The sequence below is a fragment of the Notamacropus eugenii genome, chromosome 1 (genome assembly GCF_028372415.1).
Source record: "Notamacropus eugenii isolate mMacEug1 chromosome 1, mMacEug1.pri_v2, whole genome shotgun sequence".
Classification (NCBI taxonomy): Eukaryota; Metazoa; Chordata; class Mammalia; order Diprotodontia; family Macropodidae; genus Notamacropus; species Notamacropus eugenii.
Window position 1 is genome coordinate 249,174,239 of NC_092872.1, and position 12,649 is coordinate 249,186,887.

The 12,649-nt window shown below is 38.7% G+C and overlaps 1 protein-coding gene across 3 annotated transcripts in view; it reads right to left on the minus strand.

The window, feature by feature from the left end:
- Positions 1-12,649, minus strand: part of ERLIN1 (ER lipid raft associated 1) — a 60,535-nt gene that overhangs the window by 42,186 nt on the left and 5,700 nt on the right. The gene's annotated exons all lie outside the window — the stretch shown is intronic.

The window sequence follows — 12,649 nt, forward strand, 5'->3', positions numbered from 1 at the left end:
CATCTTTACCCTACAGAATTCTGTCTTCCATCAAAGCTAAGTTCAGGTGTCTCCTTTTCCATAAAGCCTTCTTTGACTCCCCTAATTGTGAGTGCTCTCTCCTACTTCCATTTTCCTTGTACTTCCATTCTTTGCGTAAATGTTGTTGTATCTCCCACTAGAATGTTAGCTCCTCAAGAGCAAGAACTTTCTCCTTGATGTATTAGTTATAATCAAGACAACATAATGCCTTGTACAAAGTAGGCACTTAATGTTTGTTGACTGGAAATGAACTCAGAAAAACCCTTAACAAAAATGACTAAGTACAGTACTTTCCCTTTGTCAATGACCCTAAAATACAGATCCAACTGCAGTCACGGGGTTAGTTAAACCTTCCTCTCAGTGAAATCCTCCTTCAAAGGAGCTTATCAGTGTGCTACCTTCATCATGCTATCCTGTCTCAAGTGATTTGTTCTGTAAAATTTGGATTCAGTCAGAAGGCCTCATTTAAGGATCTAGAAGGCCATAGGTTTCCCACCTTTGGACTAAGGTCCTCAGTCTTCAAAACCCTCCTAAGTATCTATTAATTACAAGGGGTATAACAAAATACACATTTTAGAACACAGCACTATACTTCAGGAGGAAGAAAGGAACAAGAAACAGAAGAAAGAAAAAGACAAGAAAAACCCTAATCTTAAGGAGCTCACAATCTAGCTAGATAGACATAACAAATTCACAAAAAAACTGCACAAAACAACAAGCATAAAATAACATATTACAAAGATTTATTTCTATGATCTTTAAAATAATTGCTTAAGTGCTAGGGAAAACAGGCCAGGTGAGTCAAGTGAAATTTAATCAGGAAAGGTTTCCTTGAGAAGGCATTTTAAAGACAGGTCTTGAAGGAAATTGGAAACCAGAAATAGGAGACATGAAACCAGAAATAAAGCCCAATGTACAAATACACACAGTTTGGATAACAAGATAAACTAGAGAGCTTAATGAAAAAAGACAAATTCAACTTCAGTTGATACAACTGAAAAAGTGATTGAATAAAACCTACTACTAAAATATGGCTCTGGACAACTGCACTTATTCAAAAGAAACAGAATTGGTTAAAAGAAGGAGAGGAGGAAAAGAAGGGCAAAAGGGGGAAGTAGCAATATATATTAAAATGATATGCTTATGTGAGAAAATCCAGGAATAGGGAAAGAGAAAGCAATCATGAAGAACATTTAGGTGACAAAGATCTCAACTAGGGAGGTAAAGAATTCACTATTCAACAAAAACTGTTGGGAAAACTGGAAAGCAGCCTTGTAGAAATTAGACACAGACAACATCTCGCACCATAAACTTTTCCAAATGCTGAAGGCCCCAAATACACCAATATTAATAACAGTGCCTTTTACAGTAGCAAATAACTTGAAACAAAGTACATGTCCATTAAGTGGGGAATAGCTAACCAACTTATAGTATACAAATGTAATATTACTACACTATAAAGAAACAATAAGGTGGGGCAGAGCCAAGATGGAGGACTAGAAAGACACACGCAGGGTCTCCCCACATAGCCCACAAAATACCTGTAGAGAGGGACTCTCAAAAGATTTTGGAGCAGCAGAAGTGGAGAACAACAGAGTGGAGATTTCCAGCCCAGGGTGATGTGAAAGGCCCATGGGAAACATCTGTTGCACCGAACACTGAGCAGAGCCCAGCCTAGCCTTGGCAGCATGGTGGGCGCGGTGCAACAACACTCTGGGAGGAGGACACCTCAGGGGCGGAATCTCCAGTCTCAGCAGCAGGTCTTCAGATCCCTCAACCCACAGGTGCCAAAGGTCAGTGACGGGGTCTTCTCAGCTGGCCAGGAAGGGAGAAAGGCCTTCCCATAGCTCCAGCAGCAGGCAGAGGCCACAGAGGCTACACAGCAGTCCTACTGACCACTCCATTGCTGGAGCATAAAAACCCCTGGGGGCATTGAAGAGCTGAGTATTACCTCAGCCCTGTGTGGAGGCCCTGAGGGAGCTGGTCTTTGTCTCACACTGAATGGTGGCCCTGCCCATCCAACTTATCTGAAAATTATCTGCTGACTTGGCAGAACTGGAAGCCAGGTGACTGTGGAGAGGTAACTGCTAAGATTCTGGACACAAAAATCCCTCTCTGCATCCAGACCAGTACACACTTGATCGTGCCACCTTGGAGGAACTGAGATCTCACAGATTCCCAGAGTATACCCTACTCTTGACAAAGGACCCAAAAGTCAAGGAACTGATTGGGAAAATGCCCAAAAAAGGGGGAAAAATATAAGACCATAGAAGGTTACTTTCTTGGTGAACAGATATCTCCTCCCATCCTTTCAGATGAGGAAGAACAATGCTTACCATCAGGGAAAGACATAAAAGTCAAGACTTCTGTATCCCAAACACCCAAAACAAATATTCAGTGGGTTCAGGCCATGGAAGAGCTCAAAAAGGATTTTGAAAATCAAGTTAGAGAGGTGGAGGAAAAACTGGGAAGAGAAATGAGAGAGATGCAAGAAAAGCATGAAAGGCAGGTCAACACCTTGCTAAAAGAGACCCAAAAAAATGCTGAAGAAAATAACACCTTGAAAAATAGGCTAAATCAATTGGCAAAACAGGTTCAAAAAGCCAATGAGGAGAAGAATGCTTTCAAAAGCAGAATTAGCCAAATGGAAAAGGAGATTCAAAAGCTCAATGAAGAAAATAGTCTTTCAAAATTAGAATGGAACAGATGGAGGCTAATGACTTTATGAGAAACCAAGAAATCACAAAACAAAACCAAAAGAATGAAAAAATGGAAGATAATGTGAAATATCTCATTGCAAAATAACTGACCTGGAAAATAGATCCAGGAGAGACAATTTAAAAATTATGGGCCTACCTGAAAGCCATGATCAAAAAAAGAGCCTAGACATCATCTTCCATGAAATTATCAAGGAAAACTGCCCTGAGATTCTAGAACCAGAGGGCAAAATAAGTATTCAAGGAATCCACCAATCACCGCCTGAAAGAGATCCAAAAAGAGAAACTCCTAGGAACATTGTGGCCAAATTCCAGAGTTCCCTGGTCAAGGAGAAAATATTGCAAGCAGCTAGAAAGAAACAATTCAAGTATTGTGGAAATACAATCAGGATAATACAAGATCTAGTATCTTCTACATTAAGGGATCGAAGGGCGTGGAATAGGATATTCCAGAAGTCAAAGGAACTAGGACTAAAACCAAGAATCACCTACCCAGCAAAACTGAGTATAATACTTCAGGGGAAAAAATGGTCTTTCAATGAAATTGGGGACTTTCAAGCATTCTTGATGAAAAGACCAGAGCTGAAAAGAAAATTTGACTTTCAAACACAAGAATGAAGAGAAGCACGAAAAGGGAAACAGCAAAGAGAAGTCATAAGGGACTTATTAAAGTTGAACTGTTTACATTCCTACATGGAAAGACAATATTTGTAACTCTTGAAACTTTTCAGTATCTGGGTACTGGGTGGGATTACACACACACACACACACACACAGCACAGAGCACAGAGCACAGAGCACAGAGTGAATTGAATAGGATGTGATCATATCTTTAAAAAATGAAATTAAGCTGTGAGAGAGAAATATATTGGGAGGAGAAAGGGAGAAATGAAATGGGGCAAATTATCTCTCATAAAAGAGGCAAATAAAAGACTTTTCAGTGGAGGGAAAAAGGGGAGGAGGTGAGAGAAAAAACATGAAGCTTACTCTCATCACATTCGACTAAAGGAAGGAATAAAATGCACACTCATTTTGGTATGAAAACCTATCTTACAATACAGGAAAGTGGGGGAGAAGGGGATAAGCAGGGTGGGGGGGATGATGGAAGGGAGGGCAATGGGAGGAGGGAGCAATTTGAAGTCAACATTCTTGGGGAGGGACAGGATCAAAAGAGAGAGTAGAAGCAATGGGGGGCAGGAAAGGATGGAGGGAAATATAGTTAGTCTTACACAACAGACTATTATGGAAGTCATTTGCAAAACTACACAGATTTGGCCTATATTGAATTGCTTGCCTTCCCAAAGGGAATGGGTGGGGAGGGAGGGAGGAAGAGAAGTTAGAACTCAAAGTTTTAGGAACAACTGTTGAGTATTGTTCTTGTTACTAGGAAATAAGAAGTACAGGTAAGGGGGTATAGAAAGTTATCTTGCCCTACAGGACAAAAGAGAAGATGGGGACAAGGGAAGAGAAGGATGTTAGAATAGAGGGCAGATTGGTGATAGGGGCAATTAGAATGCTTGACGTTTTGGGGTGGGGAGGGGACAAATGGGGAGAAAATTTGGAACCCAAAATTTTGTGGAAATTAATGTTAAAAGTTAAATAAATAAAAAATAATAATAATAATAATAATAATAATAAAGAAACAATAAATATAAACATAGAGAAGCACTGGGAGACTTATATGAAAAAAGTAAAGTAATCAGAACCAGAAAAACAATTTAAAAATGATAACAATGCAATTTTAGACAACTACAAAAGCAATCAAAGTTAAGTGTTGCAAAAGAATAATGGGGGGAGAAACACAAACATATATCAAGTGCCCACTATGTGTCAGGCACTAAGCACCTTACAAATACTATCTCATTTGATCCTCTCAACAACCTTATAAGTGCTATTATTTATCCCCATTTTACAGTTGGGAAAACTGGGGCAGACTGAGATTAAATGACTTGCTAGTAAGTATCTGATGCCAGACTTAAATTCAGGTCTTCCTGACACCAGGCTCAGCATTCTATCTATTGCACCCTCGAGCTGCCTCAAAAGAAGTTTAGCCCCAAGGAATTAGGCATCTCTCTTCTTTCCATGGATGGGAGACCATGGGTGTGGAACAGTTCATATAAAATTATTGTAGGTGAAATAAAAACAAAAAATAGTTTAGCGTGGAAAACACAAGTCAGTGGGATATGATAGGGAATAAGGTAGATGAAGGATATATTTAAGTACATGAAGAGCCTTTACAGGGAAGAAGGAATGATTTGTTCTGTTTAGCCTCAGAAGACAAAACTAGGAGGCATCTACAACAAGAACGTAAAATTTCCCAACAACAGAGCTCTGCCAAAATGGAAGAGGATACTTTTAAAGGCAAGCTTCCCCTCTCTAGAGGTCTTCAAGCAAAGGTCTGGTGACCAGCTGAAGATTATGTTGTACTTACTCAGCTCTACCCTCTCTCCTAACCTCCAGACTCAAATTTCCACCTGCCTAGTAGACATCTCCAACTGGATATCCTGTTGACATAGGAAACCCAATATATCCAACACAAAACTCATTATATTTCCCTCCTAAACCCTCATCCCATCTTCCAAACTTCTTTATTACTGTTGAGCACACCACTATCCTCCCAGTTAGCCAGGCTCCCAAACTAGATGTCATCCTCAACTCCTCACTCCTCATGCCACCATATCCAGTCTGTCAAGTCTTGTTGACTTTACTTGCATAACATCTCTCACATATGCCTGTTTCTCTCCTCTGACACCACTAATACCCTGGTGCACTTGAAATTCATCCTCACATATTTACTAGCTGTGTGACCCTGGATAAATCACATAATGTTTGTCTGCATCTTCCTCAACTGTAAAACTGGGGTAACAAAAGCATCTAGTTCACAGGGTTGTTGTGAGGATTAAATGAGATAATAGTAAAGCAATCAGCATGGTGATTAGCACAAAGGAACTTACTAAGTACTACTTAATAAATGTTCCTCCTAGTCCCCCATTTGATCCCTTGCTTGGGAATACTGTAATAGCCTGGTAGTTTATCTTACTGCCTCAAGTTTCTGCCTATTCTAGTCCAACTTCCACTCAGCTAACAAATTAATATTCCTAAGGCACAGGTCTGATCACCTCTCTCTCTCTCTCTCTCTCTCTTCTCTCTCACACACATATACACACACACACACACACACACACACACACACACACACATATGCACACACCCCATTCAATTATTATATGAACTTCAGGATCAAATAGAAAAATCTTCTGTTTGGCATTCAAAATCCATCACATCGTGGCCCCCTACTACCTTTCAGTCTTCTTATATCTTCCATACCACCACACACTATGAAACCAGTGACATGGCCGCCTTGCTACTCCTCAAATAAGACACTCCATTCTCCCAACTCCCAACAAATACTTGAATTTCAACAGACTGCCCCCATCCCTGGAATGCTTTCCCTCCTCTCAGCTTCCTGGATTTCCCTGGCTTTCTTCAAGTCACAGCTAAAATCCCATCTTCTACAGGAGGCCTTTCCTGATGTCCCCTAATTCCAGTACCTTACCCACACTGGTTATCTCCAATTTATCCCTTCTGGAACTTGTTTGTACATAACTGTTTGCATACTGTTGCCCTCCTTAGACCATGAGATCATCAAGAACAAGGACTGTCTTTTGACTTTTTTGAATTTCCAGTGCTTAACACAGTGCCTGGCACATAGTAGGCACCAAAGTAGGCTTACTGATCTAGTGACTGGCAAAGGTTTAATGGCCAATTAAGTAGGCAGGAAGAGAGGTCTTTGATATTTAGGTATAAGTTGGATCAAATGGTACCAAATTTACTTTGATTCTGGTATCCTATGATTCTGAACATGGACAGAATTCCTACAAGAATCACACTTAAGGGTCCAGGGTTAAGAACAAATAGGATAATATATGAGCAAAAGTCACTGTTCAATAGATAAGTAATTATAGGATATGAACAAACAGTTCTCAAAAAACTGCAAACTATTAACAACCACATGAGTGAATGCTCTAAATCACTAATAGTAAGAGAAATGCAAATTAAAACAATCTGAAGTCTAGCCTCATACCTGCAAATTTGCAAAGACAATGAAAGATGCAACTAATTCAGGCAGGGGTGAGAAACCTTCAACCTTGAGGCCATATGTGGTCTTCTGTATCCTTAAGTGTGTCCTTTTGACTGAATCCAAATTTTACGGAATAAATACTTTTATTAAAAGGATTAATGGATTAGTGATTAGTCCATATCCAGGGATTGTAAAAGGTAGTCACACCAGTACATTACTGGTAGAGTTGTATACAATCAATTTGGAAAGCAAATTTGAATTATGAAAATAAAGTCTCTACAATATCTACACCTTTGACCCAGAAAATCCAAGGAGGTCATTAATAAGAAAGTCCCCACATTCACCAAAATATTTATAGCAGCACAATCTGTGATAATGAAGAACTAAAAATAAAGTAGATGCCCACTAATTGGGAAATGTCTAAACAAACTGGTACATCAGTGTAATAGAATATTACTGTGCCCTTGTTATAAAGGGTTTCTTTTTCTTTTTTTATTCAATGCAAGAGGAGGAAGGAAAAATGCTTTTTAAAATAAATTTTAAACTTAATAAAAAAAAGAATATTACTGTGCCTTAAGGAATAATAAATGATATAAAGACAGACAGCTAGGCGGCAAAGTAGATTAGAATACTGGGCCTGGAGTCAGGAAGACTTATCTTCCTGAGTTCAAATATCACCTCAAACACTAGCTTTGTGACTCTGGCCAAGTCATTTAACCTTGTTTGCCCCAATTCATCTGTAAAAGGAGCTGGAGAAGGAAATGGCAAACCATGTATCCTTGCTAAGAAAACCCCAAAAAGGAACACGAAGATTCAGACATGACTGAAATGACTGAACAACACAATATGATAAATATAAAGCAGCATGAAAATATCTGCATAAACTGATGCTGAGTGAAGCAGAGCCAAGAAAACAATAAGTGTCCACAACAGTATAAACAGAAATAACCTCCAAAAAGTATGAAAAGTGAATGTTACCAAATTATAAGGAACAAGCATGGCTCAAAAGAGATATCAAAAGACACACCCATACCCCTCCCTTTTGCAGAGGCGGGAGGTACACAAATGTTGCACATTACATGTATTTTTCAGACTTTTTCAATGTATTGATCAGTTATTCTGATTTTTTTCCTCTTCCTTTCTTTTTTTGTCCTTGAGAAATATTATTTGTTATACAGATGGCTCTCTGGGAAGAGGGTGCTGGAGGAAATTCTGGAGATATTTGGGGAAAAAAAGACATTAATAACAATTTAATAAAATATGAGGCATATGAATGATAATAAAATGGCATTTTAAAAAAATACCACAGCTGTTTGCAAGATGACTAGCAGACCAGCTGGAAAGTAACAAAACTGAGATAAGAAAAAATGAAGGTCTAGGTGGGGGTTGGAGCAATGGAAATGGAAGAGGATCAATGTCAATCTAAGAGCAACTGTGGAATAAGGATACAGGTGCACAGGGGGTGGAGGAAGGAGAATAAAAAATAACCACAAAGTTTAAAATGTGGAAAGATAAAGATATTGAAAGGAATAGACAAAGTGAAAAGCAGCATATCTGTGGTGAGACAAGGAGGAGAGTGACTGCCTTCTACACCATTTCTTATGATTTTTATTTATAGCACTAAGAATTTTCTAAAAGCTGTTATACATACTTTGGAGGGTGGGATCTTTCCATACCACTTCTCTAAGCTCTTACTTTTCATTGTGTGTGCCAGAAATGTTGGAGCAGAACTCTACTCAAGATTTTCATATCTAAGCTCATTTAACAATATGATAGATGCTCCCTGGGAAATCCTTTATTCTAGTGAGCAGATTCCCACCAGGTCAGACAACAAGAATGGTACTTTGGCAAGCAGATCTACACACAAAGGTACATGCTTAAAAGTTCACCTACTGTCCCATTCTACAGGCAGGTAAAGTTTGGGCACGATGAACACAGACCTAGACTATGTTCATTTCCACTAACTTGACACCTCACTCTTCTTCCTCTAGGACTGGAAGAGGGGAAGTGGAGAGGGGATAATGCAATGAATACTGACAATTGCATACAATGGTCCTCTTTATTAGAAAATCTCTCCCTTTATTAATTCTACAATTTTCCTCTACTCCCAGGACATGTACCAGAATAGGCCAAGTTCACAGGCTACATTGTATCTTTCCTAAAGTTGTAACACAGAGATTCAACACACCACCAAGTAACCTACCTAATTTCCACAGGAAGTACATAGAAACAATCTTTACTTTTGTTTCTCCCTGTAGTTCTCATTCTTCTGACCTTGAATGAATTTGTATCTTTCTCTTCTTGCTCAGTTTCAAAAAAATCCATTATCTCCCTCACCCATAAAATACCTTACTGAGATATTTGTTTTTTAAACTACTAATTCACTTGATTATACAGTATATTACAGGGTCCATAATTTCTTTCTTTTCTACGTAAACAGGCTAATTGTTTGCACAAAGGGAGGAACCATATATTTTGTTCAAGGTCCAGAACTTATTGTTGAGGAAAAGATAAGTTAATATTTAATATTTCAAAGGCATATAGTGTGACTATAAACTCCTTTTAAAGCATCCAATTCTTAACAGATTCCATATTTCCAAAGATTCATGATACTGTATCTATTTCTTATTCTAATTGTTTAATATTTGATGACCTCACCAGCTCCCAGGAGTTTAATTATCACCTTTATGAAGACAACTCTCAACTCTATAAACCTAGCCCTACTTTCTCTACTCTAAGGTCCAGTCCCAGACCTCCAATTACCTCCACAACTCCATCCCTGTGTCTTTGCAGAGGCTGTCCTTCACACCTGAAACAAATTCTACCTCCAATTTTCCAAATCCCTAGTCTTCCAAAGTTCGAAGCTCAGCTTGCCTTTCCTGGTATGGCTTTCCCCACCTCCAAAATTACCTTTGATTTACTTTGTATGTATTTTTTCTGTTTCTCAGGGAGAATGTAAATTCCTAATGGTGGAGACTATTTCATTTTCTATCGTTGTAACCCCCAGAACCATAGTAAACACTTAATAAATGTTTGTTGATTGACTGACAAAAGTGGTTTGCATCTCAAATGATGGAAAGTAGGTACCACGTCAACTGAATGTTGTCTATTGTAGAGGCCCACCCAAATAAAATCAGGTAATTCCAGACTAAAACAGACTCTTAAAAATAATCCTGCTCTATCCTGTTGCTTTAGCTCCTTACAATAATCTAGTTAAATTTCATTTTTACAAATTAAAGGGTGCACATTTCTGGCTACAGAAGGCAGAAATAACAGGTGAGCTGTCCTAAGACAACAGATCTAAGGCCAGAATTCAGGCCCACTGATCTTCAATTCAGAGTTTTTTCCCCTCTTTTACCACTGATAATGATTCAAATCAATGAGCATTTACTTCATATTTTCCATGTGTTTCTATCTTGTTGGCAAGGCAAGATGTGATCATAGAAAACAACACATATGTAAATACATAATACATATGGGAATGAAATATAATTACATGCCAAAATTCATGTCAGTGTAGTCACAAAAAATACCTAAAAAAGTTTCACGAATAAGGGAGGATTTGAAGTATGCCTTGAGAGACAGGGGGATGTGGAATGTGAATGGGCACTAAACAGGTTCAAAGGTCTTCTGCCACTTCCTCTTTCACTCCAGCTTACAAGTCAAGGCAAACTCCTCAACATGCACAAGTGAGTCTATTTCATCCCATCTTCTTCCAAATATTGCTCCCTTTATCATTCCTACTCTCATATTTATCCATCTCTCCCTATCTACTGGCTGCTTCCCTACTGTCTAAAAAACATGCTCCTATTTCTTCCATCCTCAAAAAACTCTCACTTGATTTCTTCATCCCCACAACTTATTTCCCCTATCTTTCCTGGCTTTCTAAACACATTGCTAAGGCTGCCTATAATAAAAGCCTTTTCTCTCACTTCCTTTTCTCTCACTCTCTTAATTCTCTATGGTCTGGCTTCCAACTTTCTCACTCAGCTGAAACTGCTCTGCTGTCTCCAAAATTTCAATCTCTTACTTAGCAAACCTAATGATGTTTTCTCAGATCTCATCCTTCTTGATCTTTCTGCAGCTTTTAAAACTGTCGATCACCCTTGTCTCCTTGATACTCTCTTTTCTCTCTGTTTTCTTGACACTATGAGTTCGTTCTACCTATCTGACCACTCCTCAGTCTCCTTTGCTGGATCGTCATTCAGATCACAGCCAAGAACCATGGTCTGTCCCACAGGGTTCTGTGCAGGGCCCTCTTCTCTTCTCCCTCTACACCATTTCACTTGATTTCATCAGCTCCCATGGATTCAATTATCATTTCTAGCTAATGATTCTCAAATCTACTTATCCAACCTGAACTTTCTGCTGAGCTCCAAACTCACATCTCCAACTACCTACTGGATATCTCAATCTAAATATTTCATAGACATGTTAAACTCAAACATATCCAAAACTGCACTCATTATCTTTCCCCAAAAAAACCCTCCCTTCTTCTTAACTTGCCCATTATTGTTGAAGATATGTATCCATAATTCTCCCAGTTACTCAGGCTCAAAATCTAAATGTCATCCTCAATTCCTCACTATCTCTCACTCCCTCCATATCCAATCTGTTGCAAATGTTGTCAATTTTACCTTTGCAACATCTCTTGCATATACCCCCTTCTCTTCTCTGACACAATCTCACATTTAGACTACTGTAATAACTTGCTCGCTACTTGCCTGCCACCAGTCTCTCTCCACTTCAATTCACTCTCCACTTGGCTGTCAAATTCATCTTTCTAAAGTGCAGGCCTGAATGACAATGCTCAATAAACTCCAGTGGCTGCCTATCACCTCCTCCAGGATCAAATAACAAACCCTTCATAACCTAACCCTTCCTCACTTTTCTAATCTTCTTACTCCTTTTACACATGCGCATGCATAAGCACACGCACATGCACATACATACATACATACACACACATACACACACACACACACACACACACACACACACACACACACAGAGGATTTGCTGCTGGCAAATATCTCATCTCTTAAGACCATGAATGATGTTCAGGATTCACCCTTTAAGTTTTTAAGATATAGAATAAGAATGATAAGAATGACGCCAAAGGGGTTTCAGCATCATCTCATCTTAGAGAAGATTGCAGCTCAAACACTTTGGAATAGATAAAAATTATAATGATAGCGGAACATAAGTTCCAGAAAGAGGTGAGGAAAAGTTACAGCAAACACAAGATTATAGGTTACATTGTAGTTCAAAAAGTATACTCGTCTTTTTTTTTTTTTAATCAAACAATGATTCTAGCAAATGCCTGCATAGGAGAGCTTTTTTATTTGATAAGATGATCACTGTTTTTGTCAGAATATTTCTATTCAGCATCAGAATGCTTACTATGCACAAAGCACTAATCAACAAATACTCAAGTATCCATTAAGTACCTACTGCTACCATCATGCAAGGAACAGTGCTCAGCTCTGGAGAGACAAAAACCAGAAGAAAACTAGGACTTGCTTTCAAGTGGCCTCCATTTTACGGGATGACCTTGCAAAATGCTTAAGGGCATTGGCAAAATAAATGTTCCAACAATAACTCAAATACAATTCTTCATAATGTAATAGATAAAAAAAAGTGTTAAGACAGACTTCACTGTGTATGAGAACACAGGTCCTCTATACTAATAGAGTCCACTGACCCAGTTACTATGAATACCCACCTTTATTTTTAGTGACTACTCCTGTTCTATTTTCAACAATAAAAAGGTATAAATACCAATAAGCATTAAGTATCTACCATGTTCCAGGGCTGTGGTAGGCATCAG